Here is a 19,725-nt window from a genome sequence, read left to right as displayed (position 1 = left end):
GCGCACCCCTGAGTTACTTCATCTGGTTAAGCACGACAGGCAAAAGAAAGAAAATACATCTGCTAGTGAGTAACAAAGTTAGTTGGCTCTTGTATAGTCAGCACTGTTCCCGGATAGTCAATCGGATGATCACATCTAGAGGGGTCCTCTGTCGTATAGCATATTCAAAGAAATACAATTAGTCATAATTTATTACATGATATACCAACAAATGACGATTGGACATTCTGCTTGTTTCTTCTCCAGTACCGGACTTATTTCATGCTTAAATTCACTGTATTTCTTCAATATATACCACCATTTTAAATTCTGATTATCCACATCCAGTTCAGCATAATTTCATACCAGCCATAACCCTTTGTTAATGAAATAGCAGGAGAGGGACCCGTAGGTTATGTGGGACTTTTCTTTGGCTGCGTTTTCAAGTAACATATTAATTACATATGCAGCTATATTGGTTCTTCTAATTGATCTCCTATTAACCAAACATGCTATCTATATATATATATATAAAACTGAAAATCTTGGTTGTGAGTGTCTGTAGACCATTTGATTGGCCCGTCGGTCCGCCCGCCCTCCCACGGCTCTCATTGGCCGATGTGTCTTGCCCCGCCCCCCCCCCGTGTGTCCTACCCCACCACGGCTCTCATTGGCCGTGTGTCTCGCCGCCCCATCTCCCCGTGTGTCTCGTGCAGCCATACCGTCCTGACCTGCCTCATCTCAGCCAAACTCCTCCCACCCGCCGGCTACCACCTCTCCCCCACCCGCCGCCCGACATCACTCAGCCCCCCCCCCGCACAAACCCCACAGCCTACCATGTCTCTCCCGCCCGCGCCCGGCATCACTCAGCCCCCCCCTGCACAAACCCCGCAGCCTCCCGTGTCTCCCCCACAAGGAGGGGCCAATACGGCCCCTCCAGTGATGGGCGCTTCTCCCCTCCTCACTACCCTCGCGGACCCCGTACTATGCCAGCCCCTGGATCCGTCCCCTTCCCTCCCCTGCAGCACCACAACCCCCGTGCCCATCCCCACCGCTGTCCCACAACCGCCCGTGCCCATACACCACCCCCCCTGACCGTACCCACCCCAGTAACGCCGAACCCCCCCATCACCGCCGCATGTCCGCCAGCAATCGCACCACCCCCGCACTTCCGCCGGCCCACCCGCATCACAGTCCATCCCGCCAGCTACCCACCCCCCACAGTACCGCCGGGTCCCCGCATTACCCACGGACGGCTTGCCAGCTACCGCCCCGCGCACGGCACGGCACCGCGCCTGGCACCACCACAGTCCCGCCGGGAACCCCGCCATCACCTCTGTGGGGCACGTCACCCTCTCCTCACTCGCCCCTGGCTGACTCTTCTCACAGGTAACCAAGCAGTTAAGCCTCCGACACCCCCCCCCCCCACCACCTGCCGAAACCCCACCACCTGCCGAACCCCCCCACCACCTGCCAAGCCCCCCCGACCAACACCACCTGCCGAACCCCACCACTACCACCTGCCGAACCCCCGCCCCGCCACCACCACCACCTGCCGAACCCCCCCCCCACCACCTGCCGAACACCCCAACCACCACCTGCCAAACCCCCCCCCAACCCACCACCTGCGGAACCCCCTCTAGTGAAGGATTCTCTGTCTCCACTTTGGCATTTCTTGATTCGGTGCTGGGGGCAACTTTATTGATAAAGCTTTTGCAGAGCATCACAAGATCCCTTTAGTGTGCAAGAAGAACCCCATCGCTATGGAGGTGTAACGCTGCGCTCACCACGGACAAGGAGGGACCCCGGAACTGAGGTGGAAAGTATAGTGCTCGCACCCACAGCTGCGGAGACATGCCTGGAAGGTGGATTATCAGTGCGGCCGGATCTGATCGGAAGAGATAGCGTAGTCCAAATACTTGCCGGATGAATAGGAAGAACCAGGAGAATAGTCAATGCCGAGAGCCATGGGTTTGGAGCCAGGTAGTAGGGTGGTATCCGTAAGCCAGGTTAGAGGATAAGAAAAAAGATAAGCCAGTTCAAACCGTGACGTGTAAAGTCCAAATCAAGTCCTTTAGTGATGGTGATGAGCAAAGTGCAGATTCCTCCAAAACGTGACGTGATATGTGAAAAAATAAAGAGAGAATTATAGTGCAGTATGTCAGATTGAGGACATAAAAACATATAACACTGACAACATGAAACAAACAAGACAGACTCACAACATCAACTAGCCAGACAGAAATTAATCAAAAAGCTATTTAATGACAACTAATGCTGGATTCTGGATGATTTCACACACTAATCCGGGGGGGCAAAATCGTTGCCCTACTCACAGGATGCAGGATGTTTGAAAGCAGCAGGACTTGAAGCACTTTCTGTAGATCCAAGATGGCGACCGGAGCTCACTCTCTGGCGTCCCCACGTGTGGCAGATGCTGTATGGAGCTCCAGAGGGTCTGGATCAGTGGTGCTGCTACGCGTGTCTCTCTCCTCCTGCCGGTTTCCAATTCTCCTACTCTCCTGTTACCCAGCCGTGCGGTATACTCTCCACGAATAATTTGCTTCTAAAAACGAGTCCTCCCAACGCGTTTCGTGCGCATGCGCGCACTTCTTCAATTGACATCTCTTGAAGAAGTGCGCGCATGCGCACGAAACGCGTTGGGAGGACTCGTTTTTAGAAGCAAATTATTCGTGGAGAGTATACCGCACGGCTGGGTAACAGGAGAGTAGGAGAATTGGAAACCGGCAGGAGGAGAGAGACACGCGTAGCAGCACCACTGATCCAGACCCTCTGGAGCTCCATACAGCATCTGCCACACGTGGGGACGCCAGAGAGTGAGCTCCGGTCGCCATCTTGGATCTACAGAAAGTGCTTCAAGTCCTGCTGCTTTCAAACATCCTGCATCCTGTGAGTAGGGCAACGATTTTGCCCCCCCGGATTAGTGTGTGAAATCATCCAGAATCCAGCATTAGTTGTCATTAAATAGCTTTTTGATTAATTTCTGTCTGGCTAGTTGATGTTGTGAGTCTGTCTTGTTTGTTTCATGTTGTCAGTGTTATATGTTTTTATGTCCTCAATCTGACATACTGCACTATAATTCTCTCTTTATTTTTTCACATATCACGTCACGTTTTGGAGGAATCTGCACTTTGCTCATCACCATCACTAAAGGACTTGATTTGGACTTTACACGTCACAGTTTGAACTGGCGCCGGCTTATCTTTTTTCTTTGCCAAGTTACTGACTGTACAGTCAGTTTTTGTCTGGCTGCCAATTTATTATATCAATATTAATATCATTGTGTGTTTTAGCGCTGTTCTGCACCGTCTTTTCTGTTTTCAGGTTAGAGGATAGGAGAGATCGAATGGTCAGGGACAAGCCAGGGTCGTAATCCAGAGTGGGTAGTCAGACAAGCCGGTTCGGTACACAGGAAAACTACGAAAAAAGGAAGATGCACAAGGCACGAGGCAGGGCACAACCGTGGGTAACACAAGCTACAGAAAGCTATGCTCAGCCAAAGAGGAAGTGGCTGAGCAGGGTAATAAAGGACCAGGAGCCAATGGAGTGCTGGAGGAGTGGTCCCAGAGAGGGCAGTGATAGGGCAAGGCACTGCAGCAGGTGAGGAACTGATAATTAGCCAAGAGGAGTGCGTGAACCAATAGGGGGGCGGGGCTATTGCGCGAGGGTAGAAGAAGCCCTGCGTGCGAGTGCGTGCATCCCTATGGAGCTCGGCGTGGCAGTGAGAGGAAGAGAATGCCGCCTCTGTTGGCTGATCCAGAGGGCTGGCGCCGCGGGGCGCGAAGATACGGAAGCGGGAATTGGGGCAGCAGAAGGAGGTCCCTGTCTCTGGCGGTCAGTCCCCGCTGCGGAGTACCGGCGGCAAGGTAAGTGGGGAACCCTCCTTGAGAGAGGTGTTCCCTGATGCTTACAGGAGGCCATTGATGGTAGACCACTTCAGCCTGCCTTCATCTCATTGGAGATCCCAACCATTCAGCTAAGATCGGTGAGTAATCATGTAGAAGACATTTCGTTAAATGCCATTCACACTCCCTCTATTGCAGTAATATTGTGACTACCCTGGTTACAAATTCATAATCCACCGATTGATTGGGTCAGCAAGGAACCTATTCGGTGGAGTTCATACTGCGAACAAAATTGTCTTAAGGGTTCAAGTACCGTTTGTGCCACTACGGTATCAGAAGATAAAGAAAGGGTACAATTGCCGGAGGAGTACATCGACTTCAAGGATGTCTTCGACAAAGTCAAGTCAGAGTTACTTCCTCCACGTCGTCCCTACGATTGTCCCATCAAATTAATTCCAGGTACTACACCACCCAGAGGAGCATCATATCCTTTGTCTATGCCTGAAACCAAAGCCATGAAGGAATATATCACTGAGAACCTTCTGAGGGGCTTCATCCGCAAATCCACATCTCCCGCTGGGGTCGGGTTTTTCTTCGTGAAGAAAAAAGATGGAACCCTGCAGCCTTATATTGACTACCGTGGACTTAACAGAATTACTATTAAAAATCTCTATCCTCTTCCTCTTATATCTGAACTCTGACCGTCTTCAAGGGGCTAAAATCTTCTCCAAATTGGATCTACGGGGTGCGTATAACCTCATCAGAATCCGTCAGGGTGACGAATGGAAAACTGCATTCAATACCCGGGATGGACATTACAAGTACTTTGGTCATGCCTTTCGGTCTTTGCAATGCCCCGGCTGTGTTCCAAGATTTCGTCAATGAGATATTCAGAGATCTCCTCAATTCTTTCGTAATTGTGTACTTGGACGATATTCTTATTTTTTTTTTAAGTCTCTAGAGGAACATATTAGACATGTCAAACAAGTATTACTTTTATTACGAGAGAATACTTTATTCGCTAAACTTGAAAAGTGTCACTTTCACCAATCTTCTACTGTTTTCTTAGGATACATTATTTCGGACTCTGGCCTCATGATGGATCCTGCAAAGGTCAAGGGGTTTTGGACTGGCCACAACCCACCACGCCCAAGGCTGTACAGCGCTTCTTAGGGTTTTCCAATTATTACCGCAGATTTATTCAGAATTTCTCTTCTTTAGTAGCTCCCCTGATGGCTCTTATCAAGAAAGGAGCAGATCCCTCGGCTTGGTCTTCTGCTGCAGTTAAGTCTTTTGATCTTTTAAAGAAAGCGTTCGTATCCACGCAGTTCTGGTTCATCCGGATCCTAAGCTCCCCTTTACCCTCGAGGTGGATGCATCTGACGTTGGGGTGGGCGCTGTTCTATCCCAGAGGAAGGACACTCAGGCCAGGTTACATCATTGTGCTTTTTTCTCCAAAAACATTTCCGCAGCCGAAAGTAACTATTTTTTTTCTTGCTTTGGAAGAATGGAGACATCTGCTAGAAGGTACTGAGATGCCTACTTCAATTCTTACGGATCACAAGAATTTGTTGTATATCGAGGGAGCTCGTTGCCTAGGAGCCCGCCAAGCCAGATGGTCACTCTTCTTTTCAAGGTTCAACTTTGTTATCTCCTATTTTCCTGGCACAAAAAACGTTATAGCAGATTCTTTGTCTCATCAATTTTCTCTTGAGGATAATTCTGAGGACCAACTCAAATCTATCCTTCCACCCAAACTTATTCTTTTATCCACTAACTTTGAGGCGTTAATGGATATCGTTCTTCAGCAAAATCAGGTTCCGGATAACCTTGCGGTTCCTGAAGGTCGGCTGTTTACTTCTCCTTCTTTGCGCAAACAGGTCCTAGAATGGGGACACTCTTCCAAATCGGTAGGTCATGTTGGGCTAAAAGAACATTGGACCTCATCACCCAGACTTTCTGGTGGCCTCGGATGCAGAAGGATGTTAAGGACGTTGTACTTGCGTGCCCAACATGTGCCAGGACTAAGATGCCTAGAAATCTTCCTGCCGGGTTACTTCAGCCATTGCCTATTCCGGTTCAGCCATGGACACACTTATCCATGGATTTCGTGGTAGATCTACCTAATTCTAAGGGTATGAACACTATTCTTGTAGTAGTAGATCGGTTCTCCAAGTAATCACACTTCGTACCACTCAAAGGCTTGCCTAGCTCTCCCAAACTTGCTGAGATATTCATCAAGGAGATCTTTCGTCTTCACGGGGTTCCTACAGTGATTGTATCTGATAGAGGATCGCAGTTCGTATCTAAATTTTGGCGCTCTTTTTGTCTTCAGTTGGGCATATCTCTCCACTTTTCTTCTGGGTATCACCCGCAGACTAATGGACAGACGGAGAGGACTAATCAGTCATTAGAGCAATTCATTTGGTGCTTTGAGTCTGTTTCCCATGACGATTGGTCTGATCTCCTTCCTTGGGCGGAATTCGCACACAATAATCTTCGCAATGAATCATCCACGGAATCTCCTTTTTTCATCAATTACGGATTCCATCCAGCTACTCTTCCTCTTACTGTCTCTTCCTCTGGGGTCTCAGCCGCTGACGACAGGATCAGGAAACTTCAAGTTCTATGGAAAGTACGCAAAGACACATCAAATCTGCCGTTGAGCGACAGAAACATCAGGCTGATCGCCATCGTAGACCCGCTCCTAAATTCAAGCCCGGTGACAAAGTCTGGCTTTCTTCTAAAAATATTAGGTTAAAAGTCCTGTCAATAAAGTTTGCTCCCAGATTTCTCGGTCCGTTCTCCATTTCTGAAAAAATCAATCCAGTAGCGTATCGTTTGTCTTTGCCTCCTTCCATGAGAATTCCCTCTGTGTTTCATGTGTCCTTGCTCAAACCGGTGATCCAGAACGCTCATTCTATTCCTGTTCTTCCCACCACTTCCATCTTTGTACAGGGTCAGTCGTAATACGAAAACCAATCCATCCTAGATTCCAAATTCTCTCGTGGCCCCTTATACTACCTCGTTCATTGGAAAGGATTTGGTCCAGAAGAGAGGTCTTGGATACCTTATCATCGGATTCATGCAGCAAGGATGATTAGAAAATTCCATTTGATCTTCCCAGAAAAGCCTTCATGGAGTCGCCCGGAGATCGCACCTAGTGGGGGTGGTACTGTGAGGATTCGCCATCCCGGCAGTTCTGCCCCCTTAACCCTCACCTCTCCTGCAGGTTCCAGAGGTGGTCCTGCCTGGCATTCTGTGCGCGGTTCTTGTCTGTCCCCGCAGTTCCCAAGTCTAGGCTGCGCGGTCCCTGCAACAGCGGTGACGCGTTATGCATGCACGGTGAGTGTTCCTCCTGGTCTTCCGTGGCCTCTGTTCCCCGACTCCGCCCCCGTCCTGACGATAGCGGTAGGCGGTGCGGCAGCCGCACACCCCGTACTGACGCAGGTGTTGTGACGCGTGCGACTGGCGGGTCGCCAACGTGATACGCGGGTTACGCGCGGCGCACGCGCGGCCTCCAGAGGTCCCACCCCCATGCCTAATCGGCTGCACAATAGGACGCACCTGCACGATCCAGCAGCCTATCGGTGAGGCCTCCCTTACTTGCTGGTTGCCTCCCATTGGTGGGAGGTCCTTTTTATACCCTCTCTATGCTCTCCTGCCTTGCCGAGCATAACTCCTGTTTGTGTGACGCAGTTCTCATCGCCTTGTGCCTATCTGCCTGAACCCTGCTGCCTGACCCTGCCTGGATACTACTCTTTGATACTCTCCTGCACTGACCTTGGCTTGGATACGACTACTCTAATCTCTCCTGCACTGACCCTGGCTATGGAACCACAACGACGCTGCTCTCTCCTGCACTGACCCTGGCTTGGCTCTACGACTACTCTACGCTCTCCATTCCTGACTCTGGCTACGTACCCCAACGATCCGCTAATCTATACTCCAAGACCCAGCAAGTACCTCATTACGCTGTCTTCCATTACCCTGATCTGGCTTGCAAGACTATCCTACACTCTATACGCGCCCTCGCAGTTGTGGTTGGCGTTCTATACAATTCCCTACCTCAGCCCCACGGTCGCACCTCGTTTGTGGTGAGCTACGCATTACAAACTGAGGCCTGTAGAGTCTGAGATGGGACTCTTGGGTTTTTTGCAATTTCTCTGAGCATTGCACGGTCTGACCTTGGAGTGAATTTGCTGGGACGTCCACTCCTGGGAAGATTGGCAAGTGTCTTGAATGTTTTCCACTTTTGAATAATCTTTCTCACTGTAGAATGATGGACTTTAAATTGTTTGGAAATGGCCTTATAACCCTTCCCAGATTGATGGGCAGCAACAATTGCTTCTCTAAAATCATAGCTGATGTCTTTCCTCCTTGGCATTGTGTTAACACACACCTGAATGCTCCAGACCAGTAAACTGCTAAAACTTCAGCTTTTATAGAGGTGGTCACACTTGCTGATGATCAATTAATCAAGGGCATTTGATTAGCAGCACTTGTCTGCTACTTAGCATCTTAATTCCTATGGAAGCAGTAAGGTTGTACAGGCATACCCCGCATTAACGTACGCAATGGGACCGGAGCATGTATGTAAAGCAAAATGTACTTAAAGTGAAGCACTAACTTTTTTCCACTTATCGATGCATGTACTGTACTACTATCGTAATATACGTGCATAACTGATGTAAATAACGCATTTCTAACCGGATCTATAGTTTCCCCACTTGCGCACAGCTTCTGTACAGGTAGGGAGCCGGTATTGCTGTTCAGGACGTGCTGACAGGCGCATGTGCGAGCTGCCTTTGCCTATTGGGCGATATGTCCTTACTCGTGAGTGTACTTAAAGTGAGTGTCCTTAAACCGGGGTATGCCTGTACTTAGTTTTTCACACATAGCTTCTCCATTTTGGCTTTATATTTTTTAAATAAATTATGACACGGTGTAATATGTCATGTGTTTTTGTTCATCTGAGGTTGTATTTACCTAAGTTTTAGACCTGCTAAGGAACAGATGATTGTTATTATGTCCTGATATGTAAAACCATAGAATTCAAAGAGGGTGTACTTTCTTTTTCACACAACTGTATGTAAAGTCCTCCCTTGGATCTGGAGCATTATCAACGGATGTGAATAAAGCTCTTTCTTTGTACTATAAAAGTTCCTGGCACCATTCATTTTAACATCTGCATATCTACATTCGGCCTGCACGAATTCAGCACCCTGAACAGGTACAGTATGAGACACTGAGCACAGCAATTATTTGAAATGCCTCTGTAATACAGAATGATGCCTATACCCTATCCCCTTCCCCTTTTGATTTTTTATCCCATCCCTTTTTGTTTTGATAAAATGCTAATAAAATGTTAAGTTTAAAATACTGCAGGTGGACCATTTTAAGGCTGCGCTTATAGTGCCGGCTGTGAGGATTCGCCATCCTGATGGCCGGAACTCACCTCTTCAACCTTCTACATCTGGCACTCAAGTATTGCGGTCCCACTCCGCGCACAGGGTACGACGCATGATCAGCCTGCCCCCCAAATCCGTTCCCAGTTTCCGCTCCCGCTCTGAAGACGGACGTGCGCGGTTAGCTCCGCCCCTTGACCTAATCAGGCTGCACAATAGGGAGCATCTGCGCGAACCAGCAGCCTATCAGCACGTTGTCTCTTGTCCCGCCCCACTTCCCATTGGAGGGAGGTTCCTTAAATGAGAAAAAGGGAACAATGCACAACTAAAACTTGTCCCACGTGAAAGAGGAGGCACTAATTAAGTCTCTTAATGCCCCATATAAGTGCAGGTGAATATATGTGCAAATATATACAATGAGTATGACCTTAAATGAAGGCGCACTAGAAAGCGTCTGCAGCCGTCATAGGGGGTGGCTCAGCACCCCTAAAACTAAGAAAATGAAACAAAAACACAGCGCACAACACTAATAGTGAAGTATGAAAAGTAAATTATATATTAAAAAATTAAAGGTTCTGCGTACATCATTGATGAATAAAACAGGCAATCAATGAGGCATGGTAAGGGTTACCGCACGCTGGGACTGAGGACCGCAGATCAGAGTCTCAGCAACCCGCTTGTGACACATCAGCAGCAGAAAACGTCCAATAGAGCAGCATCCACAGACCTCCGTGTGATCTAGCATAGGTCAGGACATATCAGACATTCCCTGAAGAAGTAGCGTTCTGCTACGAAACGCATTGGATTAATGCCAAATAGCTGTATATCTGCTATATCTGTGCTTCTCCCCTTGTGAGCTTGCCGTTCCGTTCCCGTCACACTGCGCTCATTTGGACTAATACCCAGCCTCTGAGGAGAAGGTGCTGTGGGAGTCACGTCATCAGTGAGTGATCGATGCGCCTGAGTCACGCGACCGGAATTGCCGAGAGCGGTGTGTGAAGCAAGGAGTACGACGAGTGTCCTAGACTATAGTGGGAGCTTACCATCGGTTCTTACCCATGCTGCTGTATGGAGATATGTCCTGACCTATGCTAGATCACACGGAGGTCTGTGGATGCTGCTCTTTTGAACGTTTTCTGCTGCTGATGTGTCACAAGCGGTTTGCTGAGACTCTGATCTGTGGTTCTCAGTTCCAGCGTGCGGTAACCCTTATCATGCCTCATTTGTTGTCTGTTTTATTCATCATTGATGTATGCAGAACCTTTAATTTTTTTATATATATTTTACTTTTCATACTTCACTATTAGCATTGTGCGCTGTGTTTTTGTTTCAGGTTCCTTAAATACCTGCTCAACCCAGACTCTCATTGCTGAGCATAACCTTGTGTGTGACGCCGTGCCTTGCTGCATCCTGGCCTTGTTCCTGCCTTGTGCCTTGACTGCCTTGTTCCTGATCTCCCTGCTGCCTGACCCTGCTTCGTTCATTGGACTCCGCACCTCTCCAACTCTGACCCGGCTTCGTACGACCATCCTGATCTCTACAACCCTGACCTTGGCAAAGTACCCCAACGATCCTCTATTCTCCAATCCTGACCTTGGCAAAGTACTCCAACGATCCGCTACTCTCCAATCCAGACCTGGCAAGTATAACGACTACTCTACGACTACTCTACCTTCCGTACTCCATGACCCAGCTTGCAAGACTAATCTACATCCTAGGCGCGCCTGTGTGGCTGTGGGTTGGCATTTCTCAATTCCCTACCTCAGCACCGCGGTCGTGCTTCGTTTGTGGTGAGATACGCGTTACACCGGCAACAGCGATGCGACGTCGCGTCAAAACAAATGCATTGCTGCCATCGCGTGCGCTTATAGTAAGCACGATGCAACGGCGCGATGGAGTGATGGCTTGGTCACGATCGCTGGAAGTCATCTCAATTTGATTTATCCAGCGACCGCAGCCTGTTGTCACCGGCACTATAAGCGTAGCCTAAGACTCCTAATCTGCCTAATCAAGGATACAGAAACTGATACTATAGAAACCTCATTGATACAATATGCTTCTTTACTTATTTAATTTCTTCCATAATGTGTTGATGTTGCTGAACCAATTTTACAGCAGGGAAACTTTAATAAATGGCCCAATTAAAACCACTAAGTGGTATTATGCCAAAATACACCTTTCAGCACTGAAAGACACCTCAAAGTCATTTCAAGGTAATGGACCGTTAGATGTCTTCCGATGCCAGAAGGTCACTTGCTGGGGCATAAATTTAAATTACAAATTAGGTTGCTCCAGGTTACCCTGCTGCTGGGGTGCACTTAGTTATTTCATTATCAGCCTTGAACACTCTGATCCAAAATAGATTCCGATCTCTTATCTCCTTTTCCCAGGAGAAAAGAATGCCTAGGAATGGCAGACACAGAGCCTTGAAAACGGCAGGTGCAGGAAGAACAATGCAATGAATCAGTCACATAGAACAGAATGTACAATCATTTTTTTACCATTATTGGTAATTCAACACCTATTAAGGTAAATGACCCTTAACGAAAATTGCTGTTGACCCCCTGTCAGAACAAAGAAAAATATTTGTAATTGGTTTAACTCTTATTTAAACTGTCAAATATTGCTCCAAAGATGGCCATTGATTTTATTCAGTTGATAAACTCCTCTATTATCCCATAATTATTCACTGCAGTTAAAGAGGTAGTCCCAGGAAGCGGTCAGAAATAATTCTCAACAACCTATCAGTGTAATTGGCTTCCATAGAAAGATTCAATCACCCTTAAAGTATCTGTCTTATTTAATTGTATCTAGTGAAAAAGGAATGTTTTTGCACTTCTCCAGGTCATCTGAATTCAAACATATGTTACTTATGTTTTTCCGTTTGACTAACTGCATCAGCATCTCTTTGCAAACAAATAACTATTAACCTGTTAAACATGCCACTGTCCTTAATTCACTTTCATACTAGGAGGAACTGTTCCTTCAAGGAGCAGCAGTGATGAAAGTACTTTCAGGGGATTTGATTGTTAGCGTGCGCTTATAGTAAGCGCGACGGCGACAATGCGACGGAGCGACGTCGCCATCGCGAAAACTGGTAGCCGGCAAAATAAGATTTGTCAAGGGCTGTCGCCTCATGTGACGGCCCTTGAACCAATCAAATGGCCGGAAACCCGCACCGCCACCGCCCGGCGAAATATAACTTTCGCCGGTGGCGACGGGTGACGTCACCCGTCGTGTCGCCATCGCCATCGACGGCACTATAGGTGCGGCCTTAGTTGGTACTGCTGCTTTAAAGAGGCCATTGAAGCAGCACTTTAAAAAAAAGTGTGATTACCTTTATTGAAAACTAATTACATAAGCTCCCGATCGATTAGTTCTCCCGTGATTGATCAGCAAAAGATCCTTCTACCCAGGGTTCACTAAATGGCTGCTTTTCAGTTTCAATCAATACTCCAGTCAGTGTAATTGAGCAGCTACAATGTATCCTTATATTACTACGGTAGCATTGTTACAGTTTGAGCAACTTCTGGGAATAGTGGCAACAAATTATCACAAGGTAATGTATGGATTAGCAGATCCAATCTCAAAAGAAGACTCCAATGGTTGTACTCACATTTTAGTAAATATAAATAAGTAAATCTGAATCAGTGGCAAATGATGAATATACTGCTGTACAGGCGTAGGTGATTTCAAAAGAAGAAAAAAATAAGGCACACCATAGTGCAGACGGTAAAAACTAAAATGCTTTATAACTATATAAAAAGGTCCTAAAGAATGCCAATTTACAAGAAGTCCATTCCTTTAGGCATTAAAACACTTAAACGATTTCTATGCATTGTGGTGGCTAGCGATCTCACCGCTTCGGTTTTGCTGGTGTCTGCTACGATTGGCCGTTTGTAATGGAGTGCTCACCACAAACAAGGCGTGACCGCAAGGTCGAGGTGGGGATAGATATATAACGGCACCCACAGCCGCAAGGACGCGTCTGGAGTGTAGATTGGTCGAGGTAGCCGGGTCGGGGTTGGAGAGGTAAGGATAGTCAAGATACTTGCTGAGATCTGGGTTGGAGAGGTAAGGATCGCTGCAGGTACTATTAGCCGTGGTCAGGATTGGAGAAATGAGGATAGTCGTGGTACCGAGGTCTGGGTTGGTAAGGTGCGGGTTGTCGTTGATAGCGGCGTCAGTATAGAGTAGCTAGGAACCGAGATTTCAAGACAAGACGGTGGAGGCAAGGGTAGCAGTGAACACTTCGAAACAAAGGTTTATGCTCCGGCAATTTGCCAGAGGTCAGGCTGAGCATATATAGGGAGCAATGACCAATGAGTGGACGGATAAAGTGAAGGCGCGTCCTCAGTACAGGCTGTGATTGGCAGAAGTGGTGCAGGAGACAGGTGACCACCCGACCATCAACCTCAAACTCTCCCATTCCCCGGATGAAGTACATTTCCTAGACACGACCATTACTATAAAGAACAACCAACTACAGACTTCTGTATACCGCAAACCTACAGACAGAGCCAGCTATTTGAGGGACAACAGCTTCCACCCGACACACACCAAACATGCAACCATCTACAGTCAAGCCATACGATACAACCGGATATGCTCCGACACAGCAGACAGAGACCAGCGGATTAAAGCCTTGAGATCAGATTTTATAAACCGTGGATATAACCACAGAATTGTAGACCAGCAAATTCACAAAGCCACCAGAATACCAAGAAGTGATCTCCTTGAATACAAACAGAAGGAGACAAGCGACAGGGTACCTTTGGTGGTCACATATAACCCACACCTAGGAGCCCTACGTAAGATCGCCAGGAAACTACAACCCATCCTCCAGGAAGATACAAGACTGCAACAGGTCTTCCCTGAAGCACCCTTATTATCATACAGACAACCCCATAATCTCAAGAATATTATGGTGAGGAGTAAAGTATTCAGCAGTACAACTGAATGCGGGACGAAACCATACCAGGACCCAAGATGCAAAACCTGCGCAATGTTCTACACAGCGGGCACAATACAAATACTGCCCCACACCTCTGGAATGCCCTTCCCCTCAGTACCCGACTTGCACCCTCTCTATCCACCTTTAAGACCCACCTTAAGACACACTTGCTTAAAGAAGCATATGAATAGCACTGTGGATATTCTGAACACATGATACATAAGCTTGGCCCCCTGCAGACGCACTTACCAGAACTCCCTCCAACTGTCTCTGTACGTTCTCCCTACCTACCAATTAGACTGTAAGCTCCTCGGGGCAGGGACTCCTCTTCCTTAATGTTACCTTTATGTCTAAAGCGCTTATTCCCATGATCTGTTATTTATATTATCTGTTATTTATTTGATTACCCCATGTATTACTACTGTGAAGCGCTATGTACATTAATGGTGCTATATAAATAAAGACATACAATACAATACAATACAAATACCACACAGGAATCGGGAATACAAAATCAGAGGAAGGTTCACCTGTTCCTCCAGCAATGTCGTGTACCTCATCATGTGCATAAAATGCCCAGGGGGCTGCTACTACATAGGTGAGACAGGGCAGGGACTAAACAAGAGAATGAACCTGCATCGCCACAGCATCACGCGCGGAACAAGAGACAGTCCTGTCGGCGAACATTTCTCTGACTCTGGCCATAAGATGAATGATCTGAGGGATGCCATACTCAAAGGTAATCTTAAAACACCGAAAGAGAGACGGTTGCATGAATACAAATTTATGCAACTGTTCGGGACACTTAGCGGTGGCCTAAACAGAGATTGAAATTTTATGAGTCATTACTGATACAAGTGAACTCTCTTCCCATGAGCGCTAAAGGCCATGTCTGTACATACTGTGCTATATGTATGCACACACAGCTGTCTCTTACACATACTAATACTCCTTGTTTTTCCATCCCTATACACCAATAGGGACCACATAGTATCCACACACACTTTTAGTTGTGCTACAATCTCTCACATTTTCACACCTACCCACACCATTTATATCCACTCCCACTCCACACACACCTTTTGTAAAGCACTATATATACTGTGGGCTCTCCATTCATTTATATTCACACAGATACACACACACTCTTACATCATTTGCTTTCAGGAACCTTTTGACACCTCTAGCCATAAAACACATCCACACCGGGGGAAGGACAAACACAGATAACATTCCAAGAGACACTGTTTTTAAGTATACCTTTTGCTTGCTTCATTCATTGTAACATCGCCGGAAGAAGAGATCAGTGTATCTCGAAAGCTCGCACAAATAAAAGCATTTCGTTAGCCACAGAACTGTATCATCTATTTATTTTTTGATTATATATATATATTTATATCAAAACAAAACAAAAAAGAAACGAAGTAGCGCCTCTAATATACCTTGACAAAACTGTGATTAAGTTAACCTAACTATGAATGCATCCAATGGGGTGGCAAAAGTGGGTAAAATATACTAAAACCAGTATTAACCAAGGATTTTACGTTTATATATTAAAATATGTAAAATGTTCAATGACAATAACCTAATACTTTATTAATTAATAAAATAACATATAAACTAAATAAAAAATGTAATAATATTATAAAAGTGAATGAATTAAAAATCAAATGAATTAGAACTTAAAAAACCTTAAAAAACACAGAGTCCTGTTCCAAAATAAAGCATCCAGGTAAAAGGCAGCCCGTTTCAAAGGGGTCACTACTCCCTGTTGATACCTATGAGAAAAGAAAAGAAAAGAAACAGGCGCACACCTAGTGCATTAAAGTATAACAATTTAGTTTATAGAACAATAAAAACAGTCAAATGCCCACTCACAAAGGTACACGGTTTAAAAGCAGGTATGAGATAGGCTCTCATAAGCCAGTACTGCCGTCCGATATCAGCAATGGTATCCTTCTCCTGTTTGTTCTCCACGTGGTTTGAACAACCGGAAGTGGCGTCCCTCCGGTCGGGTGCCCCGCACAGGAAGTCCCTCCGGGAACCAGCACCTTCAGTTCCCTGCTTCTGATTAGTGCACCACCGGGGGGAAAGGATCCAAACTTCTTCTTAGCCTCACACAGCCTGCAGTGTCTCTCAAACAGCAGTGGTAATGTCCGTGGGAAAGTGACACCTCAGTCTTAGCCACGCCTTAGCGTGGCTAAGACTGAGGTGTCACTTTCCTACGGACATTACCACTGCTGTTTGAGAGACACTGCAGGCTGTTATACTTTAATGCACTAGGTGTGCGCCTGTTTCTTTCTTTTCTTTATATATATATATATATATATATATATATATATATATATATATATATATATATGCAAATATAGCTGTATGCTCATCTGCATGTCTTAGGCAGGTCTGCAACCCCACCTTTCCCCATTATCACCCAGCATACAGCACTTCCACTGCAGCAAGGGATTCTGGGAAATGACATGCAAATGAGCACACAGTGTCACTTTTTGACTCAATAACCATTTTTAACATGGTTCCCTATAGGCTTAAGCTTGCTGCATGGTCACAGCTTTGAGCACAGCCAGGGTTACAGCCAGGGTTTATATATACACACACAGTATATGATCAAGTGTTTGACTGAAACATTTCCACATTCCAAAATTAAATTAACTGCTGCATTGTGTAATATGCCCTCTAGTGTGATGAGAACAGCAACCGGCAGAAAACAGTTCCAGATCTATTGGCAGAGGGTGGGCAGTGCACCTACTAGCATTGATCACTGGGTGGGTTTTCAGGTGCTAGTCCTATCTAGGGTACTTTACAATCATCACACAAACAGGTATCCAGAACTCAGAATATTGCTGTTGGACAAAACCAAGGCCTTAAGATCTGGCAAGCATGCCACACGGTATTCTAAGAAGCACTGCTACAACTTCAGACAAGAATGCAGGAGAAACCTTACTAACCAGACCACAGACACCTGCAGTGTCAGCCATCTGGCTGTTACTCAGCTCTTCGCACATTAACACTAAGGAATCAACTGGCACCCAGGGCAGCGTTTGAGACGTCATCTGTGATGCTTAAGAAGGAAAGCAATACAAAATATATTTTTCACTTAATTCAAAGTCCTAATTTAAAGCTGCAGTTCAGTCAATATCCTGCATGTGTGTTTTTTTTAATAAATCAGTTCTGTAGTAAGAAAAAATACTTTTAGCATTTTCTGTTTTAAAAAAAAACAACTTTGAAAGACCAATTTTCTTGTATTCTATTTTAGCAAGCATTTGCTAAGGCACGGCCCCTTCATGTCCTGTCACAAGCCCTGGCACACCCCTTTGTCAGCCCTGCCCTCCCTTTAGCACATGTCAGTGCAGGAGTGCTCATGAATATTCATGAGCTTCCACTGACTGAAAGAAGCAGAAGAAAAACATATCCCTTCTCTAATTATGTCACCAAATTTTGCCGATCAATACATGGAGAACGAATTGACTGGCAGCTATATAGTTCATTAGGTAATTAGAGATTGCCCACATGAAACTATTGAAGTAAAAAAATTAATTAAAAAAAAAAAAAAGATTCAACTGCAGCTTTAACACACACATATTGTCACCTAAATTATCAACAACTGTTATTGTATTGTATTGTATTGTATGTCTTTATTTATATAGCACCATAAATGTACATAGCGCTTCACAGTAGTAATACATGTCATATAAATAACAAATAATATAAATAACAGATCATGGGAATAAGTGCTTCAGACATACTGTAAAAGTAACATTAAGGAAGGAGTCCCTGCTCCGAGGAGCTTACAATCTAATTGGTAGGTAGGGAGAACGTACAGAGACAGTAGGAGGGAATACTAGTAAGTGCGCCTGCAGGGGGCCAAGCTTTATGTGTCATGTGTCCATGATTATCCAGTGCTACTCATATGCTTCTTTAAGCAGATGTGTCTTAAGGTGGGTCTTAAAGGTGGATAGCGAGGGGGCTAGTTGGGTATTGAGGGGAAGGGCATTCCAGAGGTGTGGGGCCGAAAGTGAGAAAGGTTTAAGGCGGGAGAGAGCTTTAGATACAAAGGGGGTAGAAAGAAGACATCCTTGAGAAGAACGCAAGAGTCGTGATGGTGCATAGCGAGAAATTAGGGCTGAGATGTAAGGAGGGGCAGAAGAATGTAAAGCTTTAAAAGTGAGCAGGAGAATTGAGTGTGAGATACGTGATTTAATCGGAAGCCAGGAGAGGGATTTCAGGAGGGGAGATGCGGAGACAGATTTAGGAAAGAGTAGAGTGATTCTGGCAGCAGTGTTTAGGATAGATTGTAGGGGAGACAGGTGAGAGGTAGGAAGGCCGGACAGCAGGAGGTTGCAGTAATCGAGACGTGAGAGAATGAGGGCCTGAGTCAGAGTTTTAGCAGTTGAGTAACAGAGGAAAGGGCGTATCTTTGTGATATTGCGGAGGAAAAAGCGACAAGTTTTAGAAACGTTTTGAATATGAGAGGAGAATGAGAGAGAGGAATCAAGTGTGACCCCTAGGCAGCGTGCTTGGGCTACTGGGTGAATGATCGTATTTCCAATAGCAATGTGGAAGGAGGTAGTAGGGCCAGGTTTGGGAGGAAGTATAAGGAGCTCTGTTTTTGCCATGTTAAGTTTCAGTCGGCGGATGGCCATCCAGGATGATAGTCCAGAGAGGCATTCAGAAACTTTGGTCTGTATAGCAGGTGTAAGGTCAGGGGTTGAAAGGTAAATTTGTGTGTCGTCAGCATAGAGGTGATATTTAAACCCAAAAGATTTGATTAGGTCACCTAGAGAGAGTGTGTAGAGAGAAAAGAGAAGGGGTCCCAGGACAGAGCCCTGGGGTACCCCCACAGCGAGATCAATAGAGGAGGAGGAGGTGTTAGCAAAAGAGACACTGAAAGTACGATGGGAGAGGTAAGAGGAGATCCAGGATAAAGCTTTGTTCCGAATACCAAGAGTATCGAGAATGTGAAGGAGAAGAGGGTGGTCCACGGTGTCGAATGCTGCAGAGAGGTCGAGTAATATGAGCAGAGTGTAATGACCTCTGTCTTTGGCAGCGTGGAGGTCGTCAGTTATTTTAGTGGATTTATTTATCCAAGATGTTAGCATGCACTATATTGAGATGCTGGGAATACACATAAACATTTGTGCTCCAATACGAGGCACAACACTTTCCGTACAGCGCGTTTTTTCACTGGGAGCAGTGGACACAGCCATATTGTGGTGTAATCTTGAATTAATGTCACACGTGATAACACATTTGCTATCACTGCTGTTATTGACACTGAATTTATATAATGTGATAATGTCACACATTAAAATTACAACAGCAAAATATTTCCACCTATTCTGCAGATACAAAATTATAGAATACAAAACTGGAATGCAATATTCCAGTCACAATAATCCAAAATATTCTTCCCTTGCATAATTAACTAAAAAAAAGGGCATGAACAATTTTGCCATATACTCATATTCATAAAAATGTACTGTTAATCATTAATCCTAGTTGA

This window comes from Ascaphus truei, chromosome 3 (genome assembly GCF_040206685.1).
Source record: "Ascaphus truei isolate aAscTru1 chromosome 3, aAscTru1.hap1, whole genome shotgun sequence".
Classification (NCBI taxonomy): Eukaryota; Metazoa; Chordata; class Amphibia; order Anura; family Ascaphidae; genus Ascaphus; species Ascaphus truei.
This window is presented reverse-complemented; position numbering follows the sequence as displayed.